Below are 25,334 nucleotides of genomic sequence, written 5' to 3' on the forward strand. Positions count from 1 at the left end.
AAGTTTAACATAAATAGGCTAATAGGGACTGTATCTACTTGATATTTACAGGTCGATAATGTTAATAGATGATTATGATGTACCAACAGCTTTGGGCCTCTCTGCAGAACTGATTAAGTGAGTCCTTTCAAAATAATGCTTCATGATTCCGTCTTAGTTTCCAGTATGTAAGATTTTTACGCACAAAGGAATCTAACGAGAATCCAGCAACACCATTGTGTTGTGTTATGCAAGAAAAATTGAATTAATTAAATATTAATGGTTACATATTATCTACACTTTGATGATTTGTGTAAAAATTTGTAATACATTTTTTTGAACTTGCTAAAACATTAAAACATGGGTCCCTTAGTCCACCACGGACTCTATTTCCTTCAAAGGGGAGACTCTTGCATCACTACACACAACGTTTGCCTACTGGTTACGTTAACCATCTTGCAAAATATTGTGTGAATTGTATTATATTATAGTTGAAATACATGTTTTGACACCTGACAAATAAATAGTAATCCCTTGATTGATTCATGACTTCAGGGATTACAGTGTCATCATTAATATTTCATATTAAGTTTCATAGAGAGAAATTCTTTTAATAGGGCGCAAATAACTTTACGGAGCGCCATGGCATTATCTTTAACATTTTTTACTATAGATCGTTTGGCTCCCAGGGCCGACTCCCGCCGCCCCATAGCTATGGCTCTGAACTTTGACTACAATAATAGGAGAGATTGCGAGCGAAGCGATCAAGAAAATTTTACGAAATGTATTTTTATTTGTATAAAATTTGAAATCGAAGGGGGGCAATTGCCCCTCTGTGCCCCTTGCAAGTGCCCTTGGCCGTCTGGAAGAAAAATGCAAGAAACACATTAGAAACTAATTCCATCATGACTACCCAATTGTCCTGCTATTCTTAGATTCTCCTAGTCTAGTTTTTTACTTCAATGTTTGCTTCCCCTAGAATGGACTTCGGTCCAAGGTTGGGGGGGGGGGGGCAATGCCCTCTGCCCCTGTGGTTGCGGCACTGTTTATGAGTGTCTCTTCATCAATTTCACGTCATCACTCATTGTTGCGATTAGCTAGAAGTGGCAGAAAAGCAACGCTAAGTAACAAAAATTGAATATCCACTCCCTCTTTCTACCACATGAATCACTATTATCAAAAGGTAGACTTGAGAAAAAAATTTAAGCCTTCGTAATGCCTCTAGCGCAAACTCATCGAAGTCTGCAAATCGTTGAGCTCGTTTCGGATGCTTCTTGCCCGGCGTTTCCAACAGGGATGTTCCATCCTTTCCTCGCGATTGTTTCGCTTCCTTCCGGATATTATAGACGGTGGATTTCCCAATTTCCGTTAGGGCAGCTGTCTCCAAAACACATTCAAGTACTGTTTTACCACCTCGTTCAAATAGGTTCTCGAACACATTCAACACTATGCGGCGCTCTCCTGAATGCAGAGTTCCCCTAGACTTCCGAGCTGACATGTTTACTACGGAACTACTGTACCAAGAATGAGCAGTCGAGTCGCACCCTCCCGTGGATGCCCCTCCCCTCCGCGCGGTCATTGGACGAGGCGCACACCCTTCAACATGCGCCGAGAACGCGAACGCGTTCTCTTACTCCAGAGAATCCGGGAAAGGAATATAGATTGAAATCGTGGTTCGGCCTGGTGGACATATCCTTGATGTGTTTTTCATCAATTGCATCAATTGAGGACTAAAAGTGGTAAACGCTGTAAGTGCCAAAAGCGAAAGTGTTTGGAAATCGCATCGTTCCGCACATCAGCACGTAAGAACGTGCACACTCTAGTGACCTCTTTACACGCCCTTTGAACTACTTAGATGGCTACCAGCCACATTTCACGTTTACCACATTATAAAGCATGGCACATTTCACAGTTTAACGTGGAAAACGGTGTTTGAATTGTTGTGGCACTTACAGCGTTTACCAATTTTAGTTAGCAATTCGTCATTCATCCTTCTATACGCGATTATAATAGAGTTGTAAACAACGGCGAAAAACTAAAAATAAATTACAGCATAATATATTGGTTAAATGATAGGCATTACATACACATTACATGCCAATATAGAATTTTGAAATCAAATATGTGTGACTTAAGAGCATTGATTAAATTAATTATAAATTAGACAAGAGATGGCGCTAATAAAATGCCTTCTAATTCCATTATTCGTTTTCCATTCCTAGCTGTTAAATTCAAAGGGTTTTCAAATGTTTGTTTTCGAATAAGAAAGCAATTAAATTTTTAAACAATGCCATTATCTTTGTTTACTGAAAGAGGATAATATCCGTGTATAACATTAGTTCATGAAGGAAATTTGATGGCTTATTAGTATAATAAAGAACCCATCGAAATTTCAAGGTATGATCAGGGTAAGTAAGGGAAAGCTCACCCCTTTAGAAATCGGAATCCGAATTCACTTTTTGGAGAAGGAACCATTGGTTCCTTCATAATTATAAAATGATAATAAAAATGTATCTAGTATATATAAGAATTAGATAATATAAAATGTTATCAGGATGGGGATGATCGGTCGAGATTATATTAGTACACGGATTTATCGGAACATGTAGATGAATGCAAATGCCATTTCAATGAGTAGTCTAGATTGCATACCCAAATTTACCTCCCCGATGACATAGTGGTAACGACGTCGCCTTCTAATCAAAAGGTCCATGGTTCGATACCAGGTGTAGGCATTAGTGTTGCCCACGGGACGAGACATGTCCCGTCTCGTCTCCTTTTCGAGACGAGACATGAGACTGGACAGGCTTTTAAAAATCCGAAACGAGACTGACCAACTGTCCCGTCTCGTTTTCGACTCTCGGAAGTCTCGAAAAAATACAAACAAAATAATTAATCAGTTGCAAATAATAATTATTTACTCGGAATAAAGAATTTTTGTTTGAAACCCAAATCAGCGTGTATTACATCAAAAAAAGGCTATCCTACTTATTTTTAACAATCTTTCAAAATACAGCATTACTTCCATTTTTCAAGGTATTCAAGCTTAATATTTTTTTTAAATAGTACTCCAGATTAAAAAAAATACCGATATCTAATTGTAAAAATATTGTGATAAGAGAACTGTTCTCGATAATTTCTTTTGAGTGAGAAATTTATGAAAATATTGTAAACCTTACGAAGAAAATTGCGGGCTTTGTTTGCTTTTCCATATTAATGAAATTATTTGTTTATCCTTAAAACAGCTGAAATGTCTTTAACGCTTTCAAAGTAAAAAAAAAAGAAAATCTACTGCTATAACGCGTAAGCTATAGTAAGGCAGGCATACAATAACTGTTATCGTTACAACACGATATATTCCCACATAAATAAATAAAGTTGTCGATTATTTCTTAAGCTTCAAAACTATAGGTGAGTTTCATGTGATGTACAATTTAACAGTTTGTCACGTAGGTAAAGCACAACTATACACAGTTTTGCATACTTGCAAGTATGTGCATGCCACAAATACAAATACGCCGTGAAATACCGAGAGTCGCGACAAGTTGAAAGCGCTCATTTCTGTACACGTGGTCACATGGGCGTAACTTGGGACCTAACATTGGGGGAGAGCGCAGAATCGAACTTGGGGGTTGGTAAAATCGAACCTGGGGCCTTATTTTTGGGGGCAGATACTTTCTTGTAGAAGAAGCGTGAAGAACTCGAAAGTCTAGACATTAATAATACCTGTTTGTTGATACAGAGCATTCCCTGACATTCGCTACGAGACTCGGCGGCAAGCGGCCCGGCGTCAGCGCTTGTCTTTCCCAGTGAACGGGGTCCGCGACAGTCGCACGCTACAGTATGTTTTTTTTTTTTAGCCGTTAAAGCAAGACAAATCATAACATTTATCTGTTTATCCAATTAATCATGAGAAGGTCAACTACAATGAACCATAACTTGAGGCAGATAAAAAAAAGAGGCGTCCGCCCTCCACGTTAATAAGCCCACCTCCCGAACGTTTAAAATATGAGAAGAAGGTATGCACCACAAGTAATGCAACTTACATAAAGAAAAATACAGGTACCACGTTCCTACCGTACAGTGCGTGTCCAAGGGGAGGGGGGATGTGGGGGTTATAACCCTCTTTGGCCTAAAATTCCTAAAAGAAAAAAGAACGTCCAAGATAGGAAATATGACAAAATTAGGGCTGACTAACAGGAAAAAGTATACGTAACACATCCCTTTCGAAAATCCTGGGCACGCCACAACTACAATACCTTTCGCAGCTCCAATTTCGCCTTAGTTTTCGGTTTTATCTGTACACACCGAACGCTTCTTGAGAACAAATATGTTCTTCAGAGATGATGCTGCAAAACCTAAGCATCAGCGTACATAGATATTAGCATACCTCAAGACTGCCACCGTTGCCAGTGTTATTCTGCAAGAATAAAAAAAAAAACTTCAAACATTGATAATGCATGTAATAAAGAAACAGCCAAAAAATGTAATATATATACTGACCTTTTGCATTCTTCTGGTCCCATTTGTCGTTGATTGTTTTCCATTTAACTTCAATTCAATTTAATTTAACTTCTTCTATTCTTTCAAAAATAGAAAGAAAGCCGTTGCCTGTTAAGCTGGAATAATGGCGAATCCTGTACATAAGAAAAAAGATCGTAAAGACGTTTTCCGTACCTTTTCGCGAAATCGAATAACGAGGCAAAGAAAGCAAAACAACAAAATCCACATAGAAAGGAAGAAAGCATAAAGCTACTCACCGCATCCGGTCCACGTCCGTCCAGAAATGTCCCTGTGGTGTGCTAGTGTCGTAGAGGTTTGAGCATTTTACATTATACTCAGTAAATCACTGTTCTACCACACAGCAAATTATGAAATAACAGTAATGTATATAGTTCAAAATCACAACACTGTTCTCTGATGAGTATACTTATTATTTGCAATGAATAAATACATTAAATAATTCACAAATTACTATGATTCGAACTATATGCAAAAACGTTCTTGTTATCTCCTTCAATTGTTTCTTTACAACTGGTTGCTACGCAACAAAACAGTATGCTATGACATTTCTTTCTTTTTCTTTTACACAAGAAGTGATTATATATTTTACAATTTGAAAACAGTCACAACATTCTCCCTCCTTCGGAGAAAAATTTTAGAACATCGGTTTTAAAATTTTTAGATAACATGAAAAACTACAAAGAAAACAGACTTTCTCCTGACATACATATCGTCATTAATTAACACAGAAAATATTGAAAACATATCATAATTATTTAAAACATATTAACATTTCTTAATAAAAGGCTGTTGAAATCTTTTGAAATTACTTAAGTTTACATAATTCGTCCTTTCTTTCCTGACTACAATTGAATTTCTTTAAATTGGATACATTATGTGTTTGTACAGTTCGCTTTCCATCCAACGATAACAATTCACAACAGTTACCATTAACTTCTTTAACTAAATATGGACCAAGCCACAAGTCCATAAATTTGTGTATTCGTTTACACTCAGCACTGCTTTGTCCATGGTTTTTGACTAATACTATATCATTTGTCTCTATCCTTGTGTATCTATCACTAGTTTCCTTAGGCTTGATTTTATATTTTTCCTTCAAACGAGATTTGGCAATTAAACATTTATATTTCCAAGGAACTGCTTTCAATGTTTCAGGCCAATCAATTTGGTTTAAAACAGGATCTCTTATTTCGTAATGCAAAAATAATTCATTTGGAGTGTATCCCGTTACTTCAGATACGGAGTTATTTAATAGTCCTAAAACAAAACTTAAATATTTTGACCAATGTTCATGATTTTTGCTTATGTACAGTCTTAATAATCTAATTAACTCCTTGTTGTATCGTTCAATAGGATTGCAAACGGAGAATAAACTGAAGTTGTGATATGCCTTATTTTAAATTCTTCCACAAAAGTTTTCCATTCTTGTGACTTGAATTGCGAACCATTATCAGACAGTAGACTATTACATACAGGATAATGATAAAAATATTGCAGTTTAAATTTATTAATTACTTCTCTAGATGTTGCTTTCCTTAAAGGATATGCCATAAGAAACTTAGACATTACATCTATTACAGTCAATATAAATGTGTAACCTTGAGATTTCGGAAGTGGTCCTATCAAATCAACTGAAATCAAATAATGTGGACTGGTAGAATAAACGTGTAAATCATCCTTTTCATTTTTCAAAACAGCTTGTTTAGTTCTGGCACAAGTTAAACAATTATTCAAATACTGTTTAATACTAAAGTTCATCTTTGGCCAATAATATAATTTCTTACATTTACTGAAAACCTTTCTATATCCAAAATGTCCTTGCAAATCATGCAGTTTATGTAAGATTTTCGGTATTAATGAAACTGGCACAACTAATCTCCAATTATCTTCAGAAACACATTTTAAAAATAAAATGCTGTCTTGGAAAGCATACTGAGTCTTACAAGACTTGGAAAGATTTCCGTTCTCAATCATCTGAATTAAAGCACTACAATAGGCGTCACGATGTTGAGACTCCTTCCAGAATTCCAAAGTATATTCTTCAATAATGTCCAATTTTAAGTTATTAATAAACAACTCGGATAAAGAAATATTTCCTGTAGTAGTATCGGGATATCGACTTAATGTGTCAGCCGCTTGATTGTTTACTCCCGAAACATGGTGGATATCATAATCAAAACCTTGCAGTTTTAAACACCATCTATTTAAACGTGGATTTAAAGTTCTTGCTGACTCCAGCCAAGAAAGAGATTTGTGATCTGTGAACAAATTAATTTTAGTTCCGGCTACATAAATATAAAATTTCTCAAAAGCAAAAATAATTGCTAAACATTCGATTTCATGTGTACTGTAAGATAACTCATTACCACGAAGAACTCTACTTGCATATTGAATAATCCTGGGATTATCTTCTGATGTCTCTCCATTTTGCCATAAAACACCTCCAATACCTTTCTTTGAACCATCTACATTTATGTTAAAAGGTTTAGAAAAATTAGGCTGTGCTAAAGCTTCTGGAGATATAACCAAATCACGTAACCTTTCAAAAGCTTCTACATGCACTTCCTTCCACGTCCAGAGAATATTCGACTTTAGAAGTTCATAAAGTGGATGGGCAACTTCTGCAAATTTATTCACGAATTTTCTTCTCCAGTTAACTAAACCCAAGAATTTTCGAAGTGACCTTTTGTTATTTGGTGTTGGAAAATTTATTATAGCAGAATTCTTGCTACTATCTACCTTAATTTCATTTCCAGAAACAATATGTCCAAGAAAAGTAATTTCTTTAGAAGCAAATTTGCACTTTGAAAACTTGATGGACATATTAACATCTTTAAATTTTTGCAGAACAGCTTCCAGGTGTGTTAAATGCTCCTGCCAAGTTTTACTAAAGATCAAGAGATCGTCTAAATAGCAAACAACAAAGTTGTTGAATTCTCTCGTGAAAATTTTGTTCATCCTGTCTTGAAAAATGGACACAGCAGATCGTATGCCGAAGGGAAGATATCGAAATAAATATTGTCTACCACGATATGAGAAAGCAGTATAAAGATGTGATTCTGGAGTTAATGGGATCTGGAAATAGCCACACGATAAATCAATAGAAGAGAAATATTTTGATCCCAAAAATCGTTGTAACATTTCATGAATTGGTTCAACTCTAACTTGAGGACTGATGACATGCTTATTCAAATTTCTAAAATCCACTACTGGTCTCCATAAACCACCTTGTTTTGGCACAATGTGTAGAGGATTTAAATATGGGGAAGATTCTTGATATATGATACCCCAACTTTCCCATTTGGCGAGTTCTTCTTCTAAATTCTTTCTCCTAGAAATTGGTATAGGATAAGGTGCCGTGGCAATAGGTACGTCACTGTCTAACTGTATCTTATATGGTTCTACCTTGGCATGTCTTGGTTTGTCAGAAAATTGTTCGTGATAATTCCATAAGAGTGAAAATAAATCACGTTTCTGTGAGTCACCGATATCTTAAATTGCAAATACTTTCTCGTGAATATCCCTCTGGGAAGGCATATAATTTGTTTCAATATCTAACATATGTACATATTTTAACATTCTACATGACTGGAATTTATTCTCAGTTATGTCAGTATCGTGCTTGACATCAGATACAAGCTTGTCAGATTCAACACTTATCGTACTAGAATTCTTATTATCTAATGTTGTACACACTTGCTTTCCTGATGAAGTTATTAAACTTATATTCTGATTCCTAAAATCCACAATTGCCTTGTACTTTCGTAAGAAAGGAACACCTAAAATAATGTCTGCATTAAGTTCCTTTAAAATGAAAAATTCCATTGGAAAGTATTCGCAGTCAATCTGAATATTTATCGTCTTACAACCGACAATTTTGCACTTTTTATTTCCAGCAAATCCACATAATCTAATGTCATCCACCTTGTCCAACGTAAGATTACCAATACATGATGATATTTTACACCAAACCTCATAATTCATAACATTTGCTTGGCTACCACAATCTATTATACAAATGATAGGCAATTGACATATAATTCCATGTACAATTGGAACTTCTGTTAAAGGTACAGGAATATCTTCATCGTTAATAACCCAGTCAGGTTCATCCTCAAACCATTCTAACAAAAAATTAATTTGCAAGTTACTTAATGCATTTTCATTCGAAAATTGCATAGAATCACAAACATTAAATAAATCATTTGACTCTTCCTTGTGCCTCTTGTAAGTAGTGCAGAGGGAAAGAGGCTCTTCCGACTGCCACTTTAATTTAAAGTAGACTGCCTTTCCAACTGCTGTTGCCTAGCATCATTAAATTGTAAAGACTGAACACCAGAAGTTGGATTTTGAGTCAAATTAGGATTTACACCAGTATTAGATGTACTCGTCATTATATTACTTTGCATATTGCTGGGCTGATTCCTCATTGTATCACTCACCACTGGCAAATCTCGATTTTGTGGTGGACAGTTTTCGTAAACAGAGGGAAACAAAGATCTGTTACTATTGTAGTAACCATTCCTAGAAAATCTGTAGTTAGGCTGCCTAAAATTAAGACCATTATCTTGTCTGGAATTCTCATTCGGGATATTTCTATTATTATTACGGTAAAACCTGCCAGTATTGTAAAAATTCCTAGGAAACATCTGATTTCTATTTCGTCGGAAATTTCCAAAATTAGTAGCATTATTTGCATTATATCTTGAACTCATAGATTGGTTTACATTGTCTGAACTATTTCCAACAGAGGCATCCAAATTATCAGAAGGCAGAGTTTGAGTAGAAGAAGAACTAGTACTTCTTGCTTGTCGAATATTTACTTGTCGTACATTTAATCTTTGATGTTCATTCTTCTTAAGACCTTTGTTAGACTTGTCGCAATCTAAATCTTCAGGTAAATGCATAAGTCCTTTCCTACTAGTTCTAATAACATCTAATTTACGAAGCATATTCGTAAGCTGATCCATCGTCTGAACACTATGACAAGCGATATTGTTAGCAACATTATCAGGCAACTGGCTCATTATCAATTGTATAACATCAACATCATTCGGATTGTTCACTAAATTACAATATGTGGAATGTGTTTTAAGTGCAAAGGTTTCTAAACTTCCATGTGCATTTTGGTCATATTTTTGATTCCTTAAAACAGCTAACTGTGACTGTAACATTTCAGGCGAAGCAAACTGCTGAATAAACTTACTTTCGAAATCAGTATAAGAACAGAAATATCTTTTGTGTGTTCTAAACCAATAAGCTGCTCGATTTGTAAAACAATTCTGAATGCTCTGCAATCGTTTATCAGCAGGCACTCCTATCAGATCTAACGTTGAGTTTAATTGTTCCAAGTATTCTCTTGCAGATTGCTTTTCAACTCGACCTGAGAACTTTGGTAATAAAGACAATTCATTTAACTTCAAATGTCTATCTTTCCTCATGTACAAGGGCAAAGAATCAGAGTTCGGTCTTGCATTACAATCTTCTTGAAAATTATGTGTACCATTACAATTTTCTATTCCATTCACAAATTCACTATCATGACTGTTTGGTGACTGTTGATTACCAGCAAAATATGTGCAAGGGTAAGAACGATTAAACAGTTTCCTTCTAGACTCACCGTTATCATTATGAGAATTAAATGCTCTCTGTGTATTATTCATTCTTGAAGCTGTGTTATCAGACCTGTCTGGATTAATTTTAGTATAATTAGTAGAACCGGAACACCAAGTGCAAGGATAGTTTGTGTAATTCAAATTACAATATCCTCCATAACTGCGGAAGTCCTCTGGCCTACCTAACATATTTGATGTTGTTTCAGGAAATGCGTTATTCGAGGAAACATCAATGTTATTCTCAGTTTGCACTCTGTGTTCGTTTAAAATACAACTAGATCTATTCATACAAGAGCAATTAGAATTTACTTGCGTCTTTCTAGCATTATGTAAACTAGATTGTTTGCGATTTTGCTTCCAACTTACATGCTTAAGATGCGGTTCCCTTACATAAAACGTCTTTACTTTAGTAGTATCCGTAGAGTTAATAGAACTTCCATCTGAATCACTCAAACCAGAATCATGATTATGACTAGGGAACGGAACTTTATGTGCTAAAAAACTCAGAAATATTTATTTTTTATGTGTCATAAATGTTGAAAATATGTGATAAAAACAGGAAAATATGTAACAAAAATAAAAACATTTGGTAACAAAAACAAACTATAACATGCATTTTAAACACCTGAAATCAGTTTCTAAATGATTACCTCTTAGTGAGCTATTTTTTGGAAGAGTTGCAGTGGATCACCATAGTTTGTTTCCAAATTCTCCATTGTAAATCTGTCACGATTATCTCTAAAAAGCATCTTATATTGTGAGAAAGATAGCTCCACGTCACAAGAAACAATTCTTGCATATTTGAAGCACGAAATGTCACTAACGCTGAAGTTTTCCAAAGCTTCCTCTTCCTCTACTTCACTTTCCAAAACACGTGCAATTTGGCACAAAGTTTGAAAACCTTGTTTTTTCCCAAAAAATTCTGTACATTTAGACATTTGCACTCGTGCGTTAGATCCAGTGAATTCTTTCAGTTTCGTTTCTACTATACGCGGACGATTCAAGCTTTCGTATGGAATTGGAGAAAAAGGACAGGTTTCTTGAGATGTATGCCAATTCGACTTTTAAGGAGGGCTCCATCAACAGTTCTTGCAGAATTCTTTTTTGTCGAGATCATTTACAACAGATACAATTTTTTCAAAGTTCTGGGCATAACATCTGCATCCAACCAAGTGCCCTATCGCGTAACTACAGGTGTAGGGGGAAGGGGAACTTCAGGACATTTTTGTTTAAAAATGTCTATTCTTCTAGGCGACTTGATAAAAACTTTCTTCCCATTTGAAACCAGTTCATCGACATTGGGATAAAGAGCTCTTATCTTTTCACATATTCTATGCAACGCATGAGCCACACATGTAACGTGCACCATTTTGGGGTAGCTAACAGCAAGGCCTATTGCATGTAAGCTGCAGCATCTGTCAAGAGAAGAACATTGTCAAATTTTATGCCTTCCGGCCACAATAGCTGAATTGCTTCATTAAAAAGCCTTGCTATCGTTACGTGTAGCCAGCCCCAGCTACTTACAGCTATTTTCTCCCAATAGGATCGTAGGCGAGGTGCCAGAAGTCTGCCAGCGAGGGTGCTTAAAGACAAAACAAACCTAACACTCTCGATATGAAAGAGGTGCGGAGAATAAACATTTTTCCTTCGAGGATTTCGAGGTAGATGAAGTCAATGAGCGATTTTATGCATTTAAAATGAAAATTCGCAAAATATGTATTTACATACGGAAAACTGGAAAATATGTGTTTTTATGTAAAATAAAATTTGCTGTGTTGACATATAAGGCTATGATCAGAATTTTGGCAAAAATGAGGGTCTCTATCTTATCGCAGAAAAAACATTTATTTACCTGAAGTTCCTTTCCCTAATTATGACCAGTTCCAGAATCACGCCTTACATTTAATCTTCTCGATTGGCAATTTGTAACTTTATCAATACCATGAACTTGAGTGTTCGTATTAGAATATTTGTTATGAGAAGTACCTGTAACAGCACAATCAGCACCACCATAATTTACATTAATTGGTTTGTGCATATTATTCTCAATGACATCAACACGTAATGCAAGCTGTTTCAAATTATTATCGTACTGATTAACAATTTCGAAACACTGTGAAACCTTAGAATCGAATGTTTCAACTTGCGTACAACAATCATTAATTCCGCATTTGAGTTTACCTATATCGTCTTTTGCACCTTGTAGAGAACCTTCAATTTCATTTATTTGTTTCTCACGAAGATCTTGTATACTAAGAATGTCTGATATTTTACAGTCATAATTTTGCATGCTTTCTTGCAACTTCTGGTTTAATTCTGCATTTGAACTTACACACGTTTCTGCTAAAGATTCGATTCTTATTGCTACATCAGAAGCCAACATGTCTATACGGTTATTAACCTGCTTAAAATCAAAATTTATAGATTCAATTTTAGACTGTAATTCGACATTGGAAGCTTCAATTTTGGATTTTAACTCTTCGTTGGAAGCTTCAAGCTGATATTTTAATTCTTTGTTTGAATCTTCAAGCTGAGATTTTAATTCTTTGTTAGAATCTTCAAGCTGAGATTTTAATTCTTTGTTAGAATCTTCAAGCTGAGATTTTAATTCTTTACTAGAATTAACTACCACGAACTGAATGTTCTTGATTGTTTCTAGCAGATCGTTAAAATTAGGACTAATACTCTCTTTGTAAGCTGACAATTCATATGGATTATAGGTAGGTTCACAAGATTTACAAAAGTAATTCTCTACCGTAGTAGAATAAATAGACCAATGTACAACTGACAACTTAAGACAAGAAAAGTGAAACCATGAAAGACATTTATAGCACTGAACAAATCTGATGTCAGCTTTCGTATCACCACAACATTCCACCTTGCGAGTACTGGTATCAGTCTTATCATCAGAATTTACTTCTTGACCTTGAACGTTTGTAAACGTTGCTAGATATGAGCCCTCGTATTGCATAGCAGTCTTCTATCTGCTACGAGATTTAGATGAATCTCTGGAAGACATTTTTCATTAACGTAAAAAAAACTTACACACACTTAAATCAATCCCAGACCTACTGAGATTATATTTCACATCATTTATCCGAAGAACTGCTTAACTTCAGAGTCCTGTCTCACGGTCGCCACTTTTTGCTAGTGTCGTAGAGGCTTGAGCATTTTACATTATACTCAGTAAATCACTGTTCTACTTCACAGCAAATTATGAAATAACAGTAATGTATATAGTTCAAAATCACAACACTGTTCTCTGATGAGTATACTTATTATTTGCAATGAATAAATACATTAAATAATTCACAAATTACTATGATTCGAACTATATGCAAAAACGTTCTTGTTATCTCTTTCAATTGTTTCTTTACAACTGGTTGCTACGCAACAAAACAGTATGCTATGACATTTCTTTCTTTTTCTTTTACACAAGAAGTGATTATATATTTTACAATTTGAAAACAGTCACAGGTGCATCTTCAAGTGGTTCGGTTCTCGGCGGTGTCACTTTGCTCGTGGGTTCATCCCCACCAATTGACGCGCTTCCGGCCCTCCTGGTCGCTAGGTGAAGCGGACGCAGAGCACCGAAGCCGGCCACTCCCGGAGAATAGCAGTTACCGCGCACTTAACAAGGCAAAGTGCATGGACGCATTAAGAGACAATTTACTTACCTTACAATCACGACATTCAATTCCGTCAAAGGGTCCGGTTCCGAGGAGTAGGCCTCAGATGGGCGGGCATCTTCCTTTGGTTTCTTTCTTTGCAAACTGATAAGGCACTGCGACATCTACTCCTTCCGAACTTCTATTTTTGCTCGTTTTGTGCCCCCGTTTTCTCCCAACAGCTACGGCTCTGATCCTTCATGGTATCCGGGCTCCAAAGATGAGAGTAAGCATATTGTCCCATCTTTTTTTTTTCCGCTTCCACATTTTCAGTTCAATTCTTGGACTTACACTGCTGAAAACAATGAATGAAGTGTACTGAGTACAATTATTACAGCATACAGAGAATCGTTAATACAATAGTATTTATACACGATGTATTATTTTATAACTAATACTTTTAATCAACGCTGAGAATATTTTAATCAGTACCTTTTTTCTATGCAGGGCTAACCTACTACATCAGCAATTTATCCCCGGACATATTACACCAAAATAATGCCTAAAAATAAATAGGTTTATCAGACCTAATGCGGGCAACACAAGGAAGCTTGTGAGCCGGATCTTATCCGCGGGCCATGGTTTGGCCGATCCCACTGGCATATGCGGGTGAAGCTGATGGGGCTACAATCCTTTCTGAAAGTGAGAAAATCAAAATTTTCAAACGAAAGTAGAAAAGAACTCGGGGAAAGCAGTGTGATAAATACAAACCCATTTAAATTGACCCCAGATTACCATTTTTGTCTTTGAAGGTTAAACATGGTAACGACGAAATATTTTATAGTGTATCTAACCCTACTTAGAAAGCAGCTATGCGATAACCACTTTACAATTTCAGCCTCCTCTGAGAAAAAAATCGCGTACACTAATGGTGTCAAGTGCTACGAAGAAAGAGGGTCTAGTTTCGAACTCTGGCCTATTTATCATCGTGCATGTACTCTTTCATCCATTACACCAGTTCGTCATTCATCGCTGCGATCAACCGAAGTAGAAAAACGACGTAAATGGACATGAAATAGAGAACATTCAGATAGTTGTATATCAACAAAGAGACCTGTCAAGTATTCAGTGACGTGCGGTGACGTCGACACTTGGGGTAGCAATGAGTGGCGTGCCCAACGGGTCATAATCCCCCCCCCCCTTTAGAGCCAAGTATTCCTAAAAGAAGAACGTCAAATACAGGAAAAATTACAAAGTTAGGAATGAGTACAAAAAATTGTACACATAACTTCCACCCACTTTCGAAAATCAAAAACGATTTGATTTGACTACTGAGCCAGAGATGCCGGATTTGAATCTCGGCTTGGCAATGGGTGATCTTTGTGTGTCCCTTCATCAATTCTATCGTATCGTCTTCGCGATTAGCCAAAATGGCGGAAAGCGAAGTAAAATAAACCAAATGAAACAATCAATCAATGAATGATTTGATTTGATTCGCTTTTTTGACACATTTGGTTAATCGCGAAGATGATACGACAAAATTAATGAAGGGACAAACACAAAGAACACCCATGTCCAGGTAGGGGTTCGAACCCGGAACTCCTGATGTTGTAGCGCTTTGTGGTAACCACTCCCCTCCCCCCCACTCGGTTGGTTGATTTGACGTTTTAAGTCCATTTTATACACAGAAAGGCTAATCGGGACTAGACCTATAGTTTAATGTGGGATCCGAACCACTATATTCCTCCATCGGGTACAGATCCGGGACCACTTGCACTCTCCCACAGAGGTCGGGAGACAACAAATATGTGAGGTAGGCGCTAACCATTCGGATACGTGGGTATCGATAAAGCAAACTGCATTTTTCCTGAGTAGTAATTTTCAATTGCATTTTTGAAATACCATCTTTATATATGATTAACGTTTTTTCAAAAATTTTGCATTGCTTGATTTCCCTAATTTCCCCATCTCACGATCTCGTTACAGAAGGATCCGGGCTCGAGCCCTGGCCTTTGCATGAGTGTTTCTTTGCAACCAATCTTCACCAGTTTAATTTAATCAACGTTCATCGTCATGGCAGAAATTAGGTAAAACGATGGAAGAGAGAAGAAAATACAAATAATTTCCTCCCAGTGCATCTGCAGGGCACTGTGAAATCAGGAGCCTAGAATTCTCTGTTTATGATTGTACCTTACGACTTTCCAAACTCTTAGCTACTTATTCCGATTAAATCTATACAGCCAAAAAAAGCGATGGGTAACAAAACACACCTTTAAATAAACATTTTTTCTACTTTCTTCAATGATATTCATTTGGCTATTTGAGTTCTGGGATACATTTTTCATTTCTAATTTTTTCAATATTCACTGCAGACAGAGTACAACACATAAGAACAAGAATGCATGCTCGTCACGAATTCCGGCCTGAATTGTTTTTTGTGAGGTCCGTTCATCACTTTCATCATATCATCACTCATCCTCATTTTCGCGATAACCAAATGTGGCAGAAAAGCGAAGTAAAATAAACTAAACCAACAACAAGAATTGGAACGCGCGTTCACTTGCCCAAATAAGTACATCCGTATTTATGATTGTTTAGCTTATCCATTTTTTTATTGGAGGCCAAGAGATTAGTATATTTAAATAAAACACTACTAAAACTAGAACAAGAGAGAGCGTGAGCAAATATTTGTTAATTAATCATTATATATTCCATAGTTTAAAAAAAGCATAGCCTAACATTTTTGTCTGCACATAAGACGTTCCAAAGTAGTGTAAATACAGAGAACAGAAGTACTGCAGAAAAATTTCCCCTTCGTTCTTTAGAGGATTTACAAAAAAAAAGGAAGGGAATCCAATCCCCTATCTGTCCTATAGGAGATAGACTGTAGGACCTGAAAGCACGGGCTTTCAACCATTGGAGCGGGGGCAACGGAGCAAGGGAGGTAGAGGCAGAAATCTTCCCTTTCCCTTTGAAAACCCGTTTCTACCTGGAACTGTGAGGCGGAGAAAGAGCGAGCTAGGCCGCTGAACACACCGAGGGACGAGAAGCGCGTGAAAAAAAGTGTTGCATATGAACTGTGGCTTCAACAAAACAATAAATATTTTGATTTGAAAATAATAGAGATTTGAGATTGATTGATCTATCTCTGCTAAACTAGCTACTCCTCAGTGCACGTCACTGCAAGTATTCTTATCTTCTACTGAAATTTTACGTAATGTTTTAATTTTCAACCTCGTATTCGCTACGGACGCCAGGGGTCCCAGGTTAGAATCCTGGTCTGGTCATGGGTGTTTGTAATTGTCCATTCATCAATTTCATCATATCATCACTCATCCTCAACTTCGCGTTTAGCCAAAAGTGGCAGAAAAGCCAAGTGAAATAATCCAAATCAATCAATCGTATCCGCTACACCTTGATTGCACAAGTCAAATGTAATAAACACTAACTAACTAACTCCCTAGCCTTCTTAAACCCGAAGGTTCATGGCTGCAGCAACACAGGCCTTCCATCTTTCCCAATCTTGAGCAAGTTCTATATATTCTTTTCTATCCCTACCGATTTCCCTTAGGTCCATCTCAACGTTGTCTCTCCATCTTCGTCTTGGCCTTCCTACAGGTCTCTTACCATCAGGTTTCCCAACAAGAATCCTGTAAACTCCTCTTTCCTCTCCCATTCGTGCCACATGGCCTGCCCACCTAAGTCTTCTTGATTTTATTATTCTAATAATATCTGGACATGAATACAAATTATGTAGTTCTAAATTATGTGACCTTCTCCACTCACCTGTCTCCTCATCCCTTTTAGGTCCAAAGATTTTCCTAAGGATCTTATTTTCAAATACTCTCAATTTATGTTCCTCTTTCAATGTAAGGGACCAAGTTTCACATCCATATAATACTACAGGCAAAATTACTGTTTTGTATATTTTAACTTTTAGTTTCTTAGATATTAAACGAGAAGACAAAAGTATATGCAGAGAGAAGTAACATGCATTTCCTGAATTAAGTCTACTTTTTATTTCCTCTTTAATAGAATTTTCATTTGTTAATATTACTCCTAAGTATTTGAATTTGGAAACTGGTTCAAACGAGTTGTTATCAATAATTAGATTTTGATTATTACCTAACACTTGGTTTCGGCCTGTAAGATTGTATTTACTTTTCTCTTTGTTAACTTCCAAACCTATCTCTTTAGCTGTTTTGAAAAATATTTTAGCATTATTCTTAATTATGCTAACAACTAACATATGCATATGCTAACAACTGAGTCACACCATTTAATTTTAGTCCATTTTTAGTTTCTTTTAACTTCCTAACAGCATATTCTAAGGCAAAATTAAATCATGAATTGTAAATTTGTCAGACATATTAATACCCACACGAATTTTACTTTCTGTTTCACTGGTGCATAATTTTATCATACTAACAAGCTTCTTAGGTATTCCAAACTCTACTAATATATTATATAATTTATCTCTTTTGACCGAATCATATGCTTTTTTGAAATCAATGAATAGCTGATGGACATTTTGTTTATATTCCCACTTTTTTTCAAGTGTCTGTCTGATGTGAAAAATTTGATCTGTAGTTGATCTGTTACGTTTAAATCCATATTGATAATCACCTATAATTTCATTAGCATATGGGGTTAGTTTTGTTAAAAGAATGTTAGATAATATTTTATATGTTGTTGAGAGTAGAGAAATTCCACGGTAATTATTGCAGTTCATTTTATCACCTTTTTTAAACACAGGAACAATTATGGATTCTTTCCACTGTTGAGGGATTTCTTCTTTATTCCATATTAAACAAATTAATTTATGAATTTGACATATTAATGAATTTCCACCATATTTAATTAACTCAGCTGGTATTAAATCAATGCCAGGTGCTTTGTTATTCTTTAGCCTTTTAATAGCATCCTTAACTTCAATCAAGTTAGGTTCTGGAACTAAAGGTTCTACTGTGTGGACCTCATTTACTTCTGATTTATCTCCTATATGGACATTTAAAAGGTCACTAAAGTAGTTCTTCCATCTATTTAGAATATCGCTTGGGTCAGCTAGAAAATCACCGTCTTTATCTTTTATCAAGTTTACTTTAGGTTACCACTCCTTTCTAAACTCATTTACACCTTTATATAAATCTCTGATATTTTTATTTTTGCTGTTTGTTTCAATTTCGTTAATTTTGCTTTTCAAGTAATCTCTTTTTTTACTTCTAAACGTGCGGTTAACTTCTCGCTTTATTCTATTATAATTGTTTAGATTTATATCATCAGAGTTATTTAACCACCTAAGTCTAGCCTGATTTCTTATTTCTATTAGATTATGACATTTATTATCAAACCATGGCTTACTTTTTCTCGGTTTATGGTATCCTATACTTTCTTTAGCTGCTGATTCTATTGCATTACGTATGTGCTCCCAATTCTTATTTACATCTGTTTCATTTATATTTTCATCATCATTTAAATCCTGCAAAACATCAAATCTATTTGACAGTTTAATTTGGTAATCTTTCTTAATTCTTTCATCAGTAAACTTTCCTGTATCAAATTTTAGAACTTTTAGATTTTGTTTCTTATGATTTATCACTGAGAGTCTTTCTCTTAATTTAGCAATTACTAAATAATTGTCACTGGCACAGTCAGCACCTCTATGTGTACGAACGTCAATTATATTAGTATGCCTTCTCTTATCAATGAGAATATGATCTATCTGATTATGAGTTTTATCATCTGGAGAAGACCCGGTATATTTATGGATATCTTTATGTTTAAAAGTGGTACATTTCACAATTAAATTCTTTGAGGTTGCAAAAGTAATCAATCTTATACCATTATCATTACTTAATTCATGAAGACTTTCTTTACCAATCGTGGGTTTAAATGTCTCTTCTTTGCCAATCTGTGCATTACAATCACCTAACAGAATTTTCATATCATACTGAGAAAATTTATCAAAGACCTGTTCTAACTCTGTATAAAAATCATCTTTAGTATTATCATCTTTATCTTCCGTTGGTGAATGTTTATTAAAATAATTTTACACCACCTACCCTGTAAAACTGCATATGATATCCTATCATTAATAAATTCTACTGTTTTAAGAGCCGAGATAATTCTATTATTTATGAAAAAGCCTGTTCCAAAATTATGATTTTCAGTACCACCATAGAAAAAAGTATAATTTTTAGTTTTACAATTCCCTTCTCCTGGCCACCTAACTTCCTGGACAGCTACTACATCTAATTTATACTTAACTATCTCATTAACTGTACACTGAAATGCCCCAAGCCGGTAAAGGCTCAGAACATTCCAGGTGCCTAATTTAATATCCTTATTCCTAACGTAGATCTTATCCTTAGTCCAGGGACCTCCCAAAGTAGTCTCCACCCGGAGATCCGAATGGGGGACTATTTTACCTCCGAAATATTTTACCTTGGGAACATCCATGGCCTTATATTGCTGTTTCTTGACATTTTTTTTTACAGTGCAGAGTTGTCTGCTCTATCCCTAACCCCCAATATGAATGGAGGAACTACTACACAAGACAAACACAAACACATTAGACAGCACAATTACTACACAGGACGAACACAAACACATTAGACAGCACAACTACTACACATGACAAAATGTAATAAACAGATTTTGGTAATTCAATTTTATTATATTGCATGAGGTCTGCCAATCTGCAATGTCGGGCGGACAGTTGGTGAGGGTGTGGCAAGTCTCGACCACCTCACCTGTTTTCAAAAAATAGTTTAATATACTGGACCTACACTGCAGGCCGTATCAGATATTAAGTTGAAAGAACAGATTTAAAAGTATAGGTTATCCGGAAAAGATTGTACCTATTTCTTCTCTTTCGCTCTGGCTAATCGGGCTTGCGGAGAGACAAGTAACAATCACTGATTGCAAATAGACTGCAGGAGTTTTACCTGATTTGAAATACCCACCGTTTGAAATACCAATCGTGCGCATGGGAACTGTTTACACACACCAAATTGTGTTGACCAAAATACAGAAAGAGTTTTGTGTTTTAGCATATGCGAAAATAACATCTGTGATCACAGATCAACGCAGTTTTTCGGCTCCAGTTCGGGTTTGGTCCACCTGATAAGAACTCCATTAAGCGTTAAATATACGCATTTCCTGGAGAACGGTTGACTGTGCAAAAGCACTGGTCGCCCATCATGTTTGGTGAAGGAAGTGGATAGAGTTCGCAAAGCCTTCCAGCGCATTCCCAGGAACTCTGTTCGAAGAGTTGGAAATGCCCAACTCGACGGTGTAAGCGTTTGCTACTGAAGACTACAGGGTGCAACCTGTGCAGACACTCACTGAACCAGACAAAGCACTACGCTCGATCTTCAGTGTGAACGTGCAGGAATAACCACTCCACCACGGAGGTCGGCTGAGGGTAAACTATTAAATGAGGACATATTCCATGGCATCCGTGCCAGAGTGGTCAGTGTGGAGCACTGGCGCACGCAGGCTTGGGAGGGGATGATTGGTCTACTGCTTTTATTTAAATGATTTTTCTCAAAATTTCAGGACTCTGGAAAAAACAAAGCGGTAAATGAAAAAAAAAACACTTTAAAATGACCCCCCAATAACGTTTTTTTATCTGAACAACTTTTCAAACGAAAGTTAAAAATGTTATTACGAAATATTTTATAGTTTAACTCGCCCCTACTTTGAATGTATCTATGCAATGTCGTATTTTACAATTGCAGTCCCTTCCGAAAAATATCCTGCGGGGGTTCGTTGGGGGTCATAACCCCCTACTTTTGGCCTTAGTATTCCTAAAAAGACATCAATGGTAGGAAAATATAGAAAAATGAAGGCTGACTACCAAAAAAAAAGTGTACTTAACCCCCCACCCCCCCTTATGAAAATCCTGGGAACGCCGCTGGCTAGTGGTGTCAAGCGCAGCGAAGACAGAGGGTTCAGGTTTGATAATTGTGCATGTTCTCCTTTCAACCATTATACCAGTTCTTCATTAATCGTCGCGATTAACCGAAGGAGTAGAAAAGCTACGTAAAAGGGACTAAAATAGAAAACATCCAGCCCGTTGTATCAACAAAAAAAACCTTTCAGGCAGTGTCGTGCCCGCGATTTTCGAAAAGTAGGGAGCTGCGAGTAATTTTTTAGTAGTTTGCCCTATATTTTGCCATATTTTCCAGCATTTAAAGTAATTACTTTTGAAAATGATACTCAAAGGGGGTTTACCAACCACCAACTCCCCTTTGGGCACGCCATTGACATTGCTGTCGAGTATTTTTACTTTCATTAAAATATTGCTAACTGTTGTCAACTTTATATTCGATTTCCCTTTATTGCACAATTCAATGTAGTGACTAGTGAACAGATTTTTGGTAATTCAGTTTTGTTAGATTGCATGAGGTTTACTGCAATGCCGAGCCGGTAGATTGTGAGGGTGAGGCAAATCTGCAATTTTGGTCGTATCAGATATGAAGCTGGTAAGAAAGAACACATTTAAAATTATTTAACAAGAAACAATTATGAAGTACAAACATGCTACATAACAAAGTATAGGAAAATGGAATTATACGCCTTTGAGAGTGGGTGAGCATGATGTTTTTCTTACTTTTAGTATATGATACATACCAGTACAAATATGTTCTAATATAATTGTATTACTGTTTTTAAGTACTTAATAATCTTTTTTTTCCCCGGTCATCCGTTTAGAGGGTTATGTCCCTCTCTTCGGCACGTGCTAGATACTTTAAATATATAATAATAGTAATAGATAGGCTAAGTGCACTTTTTTCTATTTTTGGGATTATGAAATGAACATTAACCTAGTCTTGAAATGTCCTTGGATTTTTATTGCTATATTATATTACACCCTACTTTCATTCTTATGTTAGTAAATAAATACCCTTTCTTGTAGTTTGATTATTAGTTGCAATATGAAGGGTATAAATGTGGTCGTAATTGTGGTGGATGATGAATGGTGTATAGTTCATAATCGGGATGTCTGGGCCCGAAGTCAGAGTATACAGAGTTAAAAGATGTTGTAATGGAGTATACAATCTGTATGGGTAACAGTCGTGTATTGCATCTTCACGGATTGTGTGAACCAACGGTGGGTGTTCTTTGGCCATCTTGTTATTTATATATTCTTTTCGCAATGCCTCTAGGTGAAGTGTTATATGTGGAAAACTTATTCGTGTGTATAAGAGTCGAGTTGGACTTGGTAGTTTGATTCTGTATGCCAGTCGACGTGCATGTCTGTCTCTCTATGATTTGTAGTCGTTCATAGAACGAGTCCCCTGCTGAGAGCCATGCTGTATGTCCATACGTAAGTACGGGTCGAAGAAAGGCCATATAGGTATTTAGGAGGATGTTTGCTCGAAGTCCCCAATTCGTGCCGGCAAGTCTCTTCATCAGCTGTAGTCTGTTTTTGGCTTTCTTTTTGATGTTCTGCACGTGTGGTGTCCATGTTAGTTTTGTGTCAAATATGACACCAAGATATTTGACGCTGTTGGTAGGAATTATGCGTGTGCCACGGATCTTAAGATCTAACATACTTGGATTTCTTTGTACCCTTGAACGACATCCAGTAGGAAGAAATATTATGGCTTGAGTTTTTGCACTATTGATGGTAAGTCTGCGTATTGGTATGTTGACACCTGAGAGAATGTTGGCATAAGTAGAATTGGAATGAGATAAAAGCAATAAATCATCATTTTAATTGACATTAATGGTTTTTTTATTCATTATCGAGGGGTGACGCTATTGTTAATTAATCTAGCGCCACGTGTCGTGGGTGGAGGAGGAGATGAGTCATCGATGACTCATGCACACGTGTGAGTTTGAAATTAATGGTTTTCCATTAGTGCACAAAAGACACTATTATGTATTCCGTTTTCGGCCTAAGCTAACACTATTGTTGTATTTTATTAATGCGTTTCTGCCGGATATGAGTCATGGGTGCTTTATGCACACGTGGGAACTTGGAATTAATGGTTTCTCCATTAAGGTACAAAATGCACTATTATGGAGTTCGTTTTCGGACTATTCTAACACTATTGTTGTATTTTATTAATGCGTTTCTGCCGGATATGAGTCATGGGTGCTTTATACAGACGTGGGAACTTGGAATTAATGGTTTCTCCATTAAGGTACAAAAGACACTTTCGGCCTATTCTAAGGCGTCACGTCCGGCCATTTTGGCGTCGGTGGTGAGTCATATTTGGTATAATTAAGGATCCGGATTTACCCGTATTCAACCGGTGTGGACGCGTTCGATCGGAGGTAGAAGATATTATAACACATGTTCGCTTTAAAGGCGAAGAAATTGAACGATGTATCCTATATGAAAACGAAGTATGCGAGCAGAATCCATGTTATTAATATTAACCTGTTACGGAAGAACCTGTTATGTGGTTGCATTCATCGGCACCCCCAAACCGCGCGCGTTCATGGACACGTGAGGGGGAAGAAAGGTTCTCTATTGTTATGGCCCCCATCGCTTGGTCTTCTTCCGAAGTTGAATGGAAGTCAAGTGTCGCCAAATTTTTACACACGAGTATTGATTTTCTTTGAGGTTCCAATTTTATTTGGTGGAAGTAATCTACGCGGTATTTCTGCCGCCTTTCGTAACATTGCAAAGACTATTTAACCAAATCCGTAAGGAATTTGGCTGAACTAGGAACATTCAGTTCCAGTATCTACAAGTTAAAGTGGATGGCATCCACTATTTGCCCTTATTTCGGGGTTGCGAACCACAGTCCATTTGATTATTGCCTTATAAACATCAGGATTCACGTAAAATTGACCAGATGTTTTTACTGTTAGAGACAATATTTCGCATTTTTTGTGTATTTTTACTCAGAAAACGCTATTTGAACGATTCAAGCAAGAGTTCGCATGGGAATTTAGACAAACAAACTGTGTTTCTTCAACTTTAGCTGAAATTTAGGTTTAATTTGTTTACTCTAATATCACAATTTCTTCTATTCAGGCAACATTTTTTATTAAATTTTGGACTCACAAAGACATTTTTCAACTTTTAACTTGTTATTTTAAAAGTTTATTTCCATTTTTTACTCTAATATCACAATTTCTTCTATTCAGGCAACATTTTTTATTAAATTTTGGACTCACAAAGACATTTTTCAACTTTTAACTTGCTATTTTAAAAGTTTATTTCCATTTTTTACTCTAATATCACAATTTCATCTATTCTTGCAGAAGTGTTTATTGCAATTTTGACTTGCAAAGATAATTTTTTCAACTTCTTTTATTATTTTTTCTATTTATTGCCTTTTGTATCTTATATTTTTAATTCTTAACTTTGAGTTTTGTTCTTTATTTAAAAAATTTCTCTAATCACTAAGGAAGAAGTACTTTTAAGTAAAACTGTACCCACAAACTTTATTATTACTATTATTATTATTATTATTATTGTTGTTGTTTTTGTTTTGATGTAGTTGTTGAATCTTGTTGTTGTTGTTAGGGTTTATTGACTTCCACTACGCTATTTTTGGTTTGCTTCGTAGGAAAGTTTGTTTATTTTAGAGTTTCCTCGGTATTTTCTTACTGTTAGGGTAGGTAAAGTTTCTTAAATATA

The 25,334-nt window shown here is 36.0% G+C and overlaps 1 pseudogene; it reads right to left on the bottom strand.

The window, feature by feature from the left end:
* Positions 1 to 20,409: 20,409 nt before the first annotated feature.
* LOC145984587 (U2 spliceosomal RNA) lies at positions 20,410 to 20,581 on the bottom strand (annotated as a pseudogene).
* Between the last annotated feature and the right edge of the window lie 4,753 nt (positions 20,582 to 25,334).

The sequence above is a fragment of the Lepisma saccharinum genome, chromosome 2 (assembly GCF_977018435.1).
Source record: "Lepisma saccharinum chromosome 2, izLepSacc3.1, whole genome shotgun sequence".
In the NCBI taxonomy this organism is placed as follows: Eukaryota; Metazoa; Arthropoda; class Insecta; order Zygentoma; family Lepismatidae; genus Lepisma; species Lepisma saccharinum.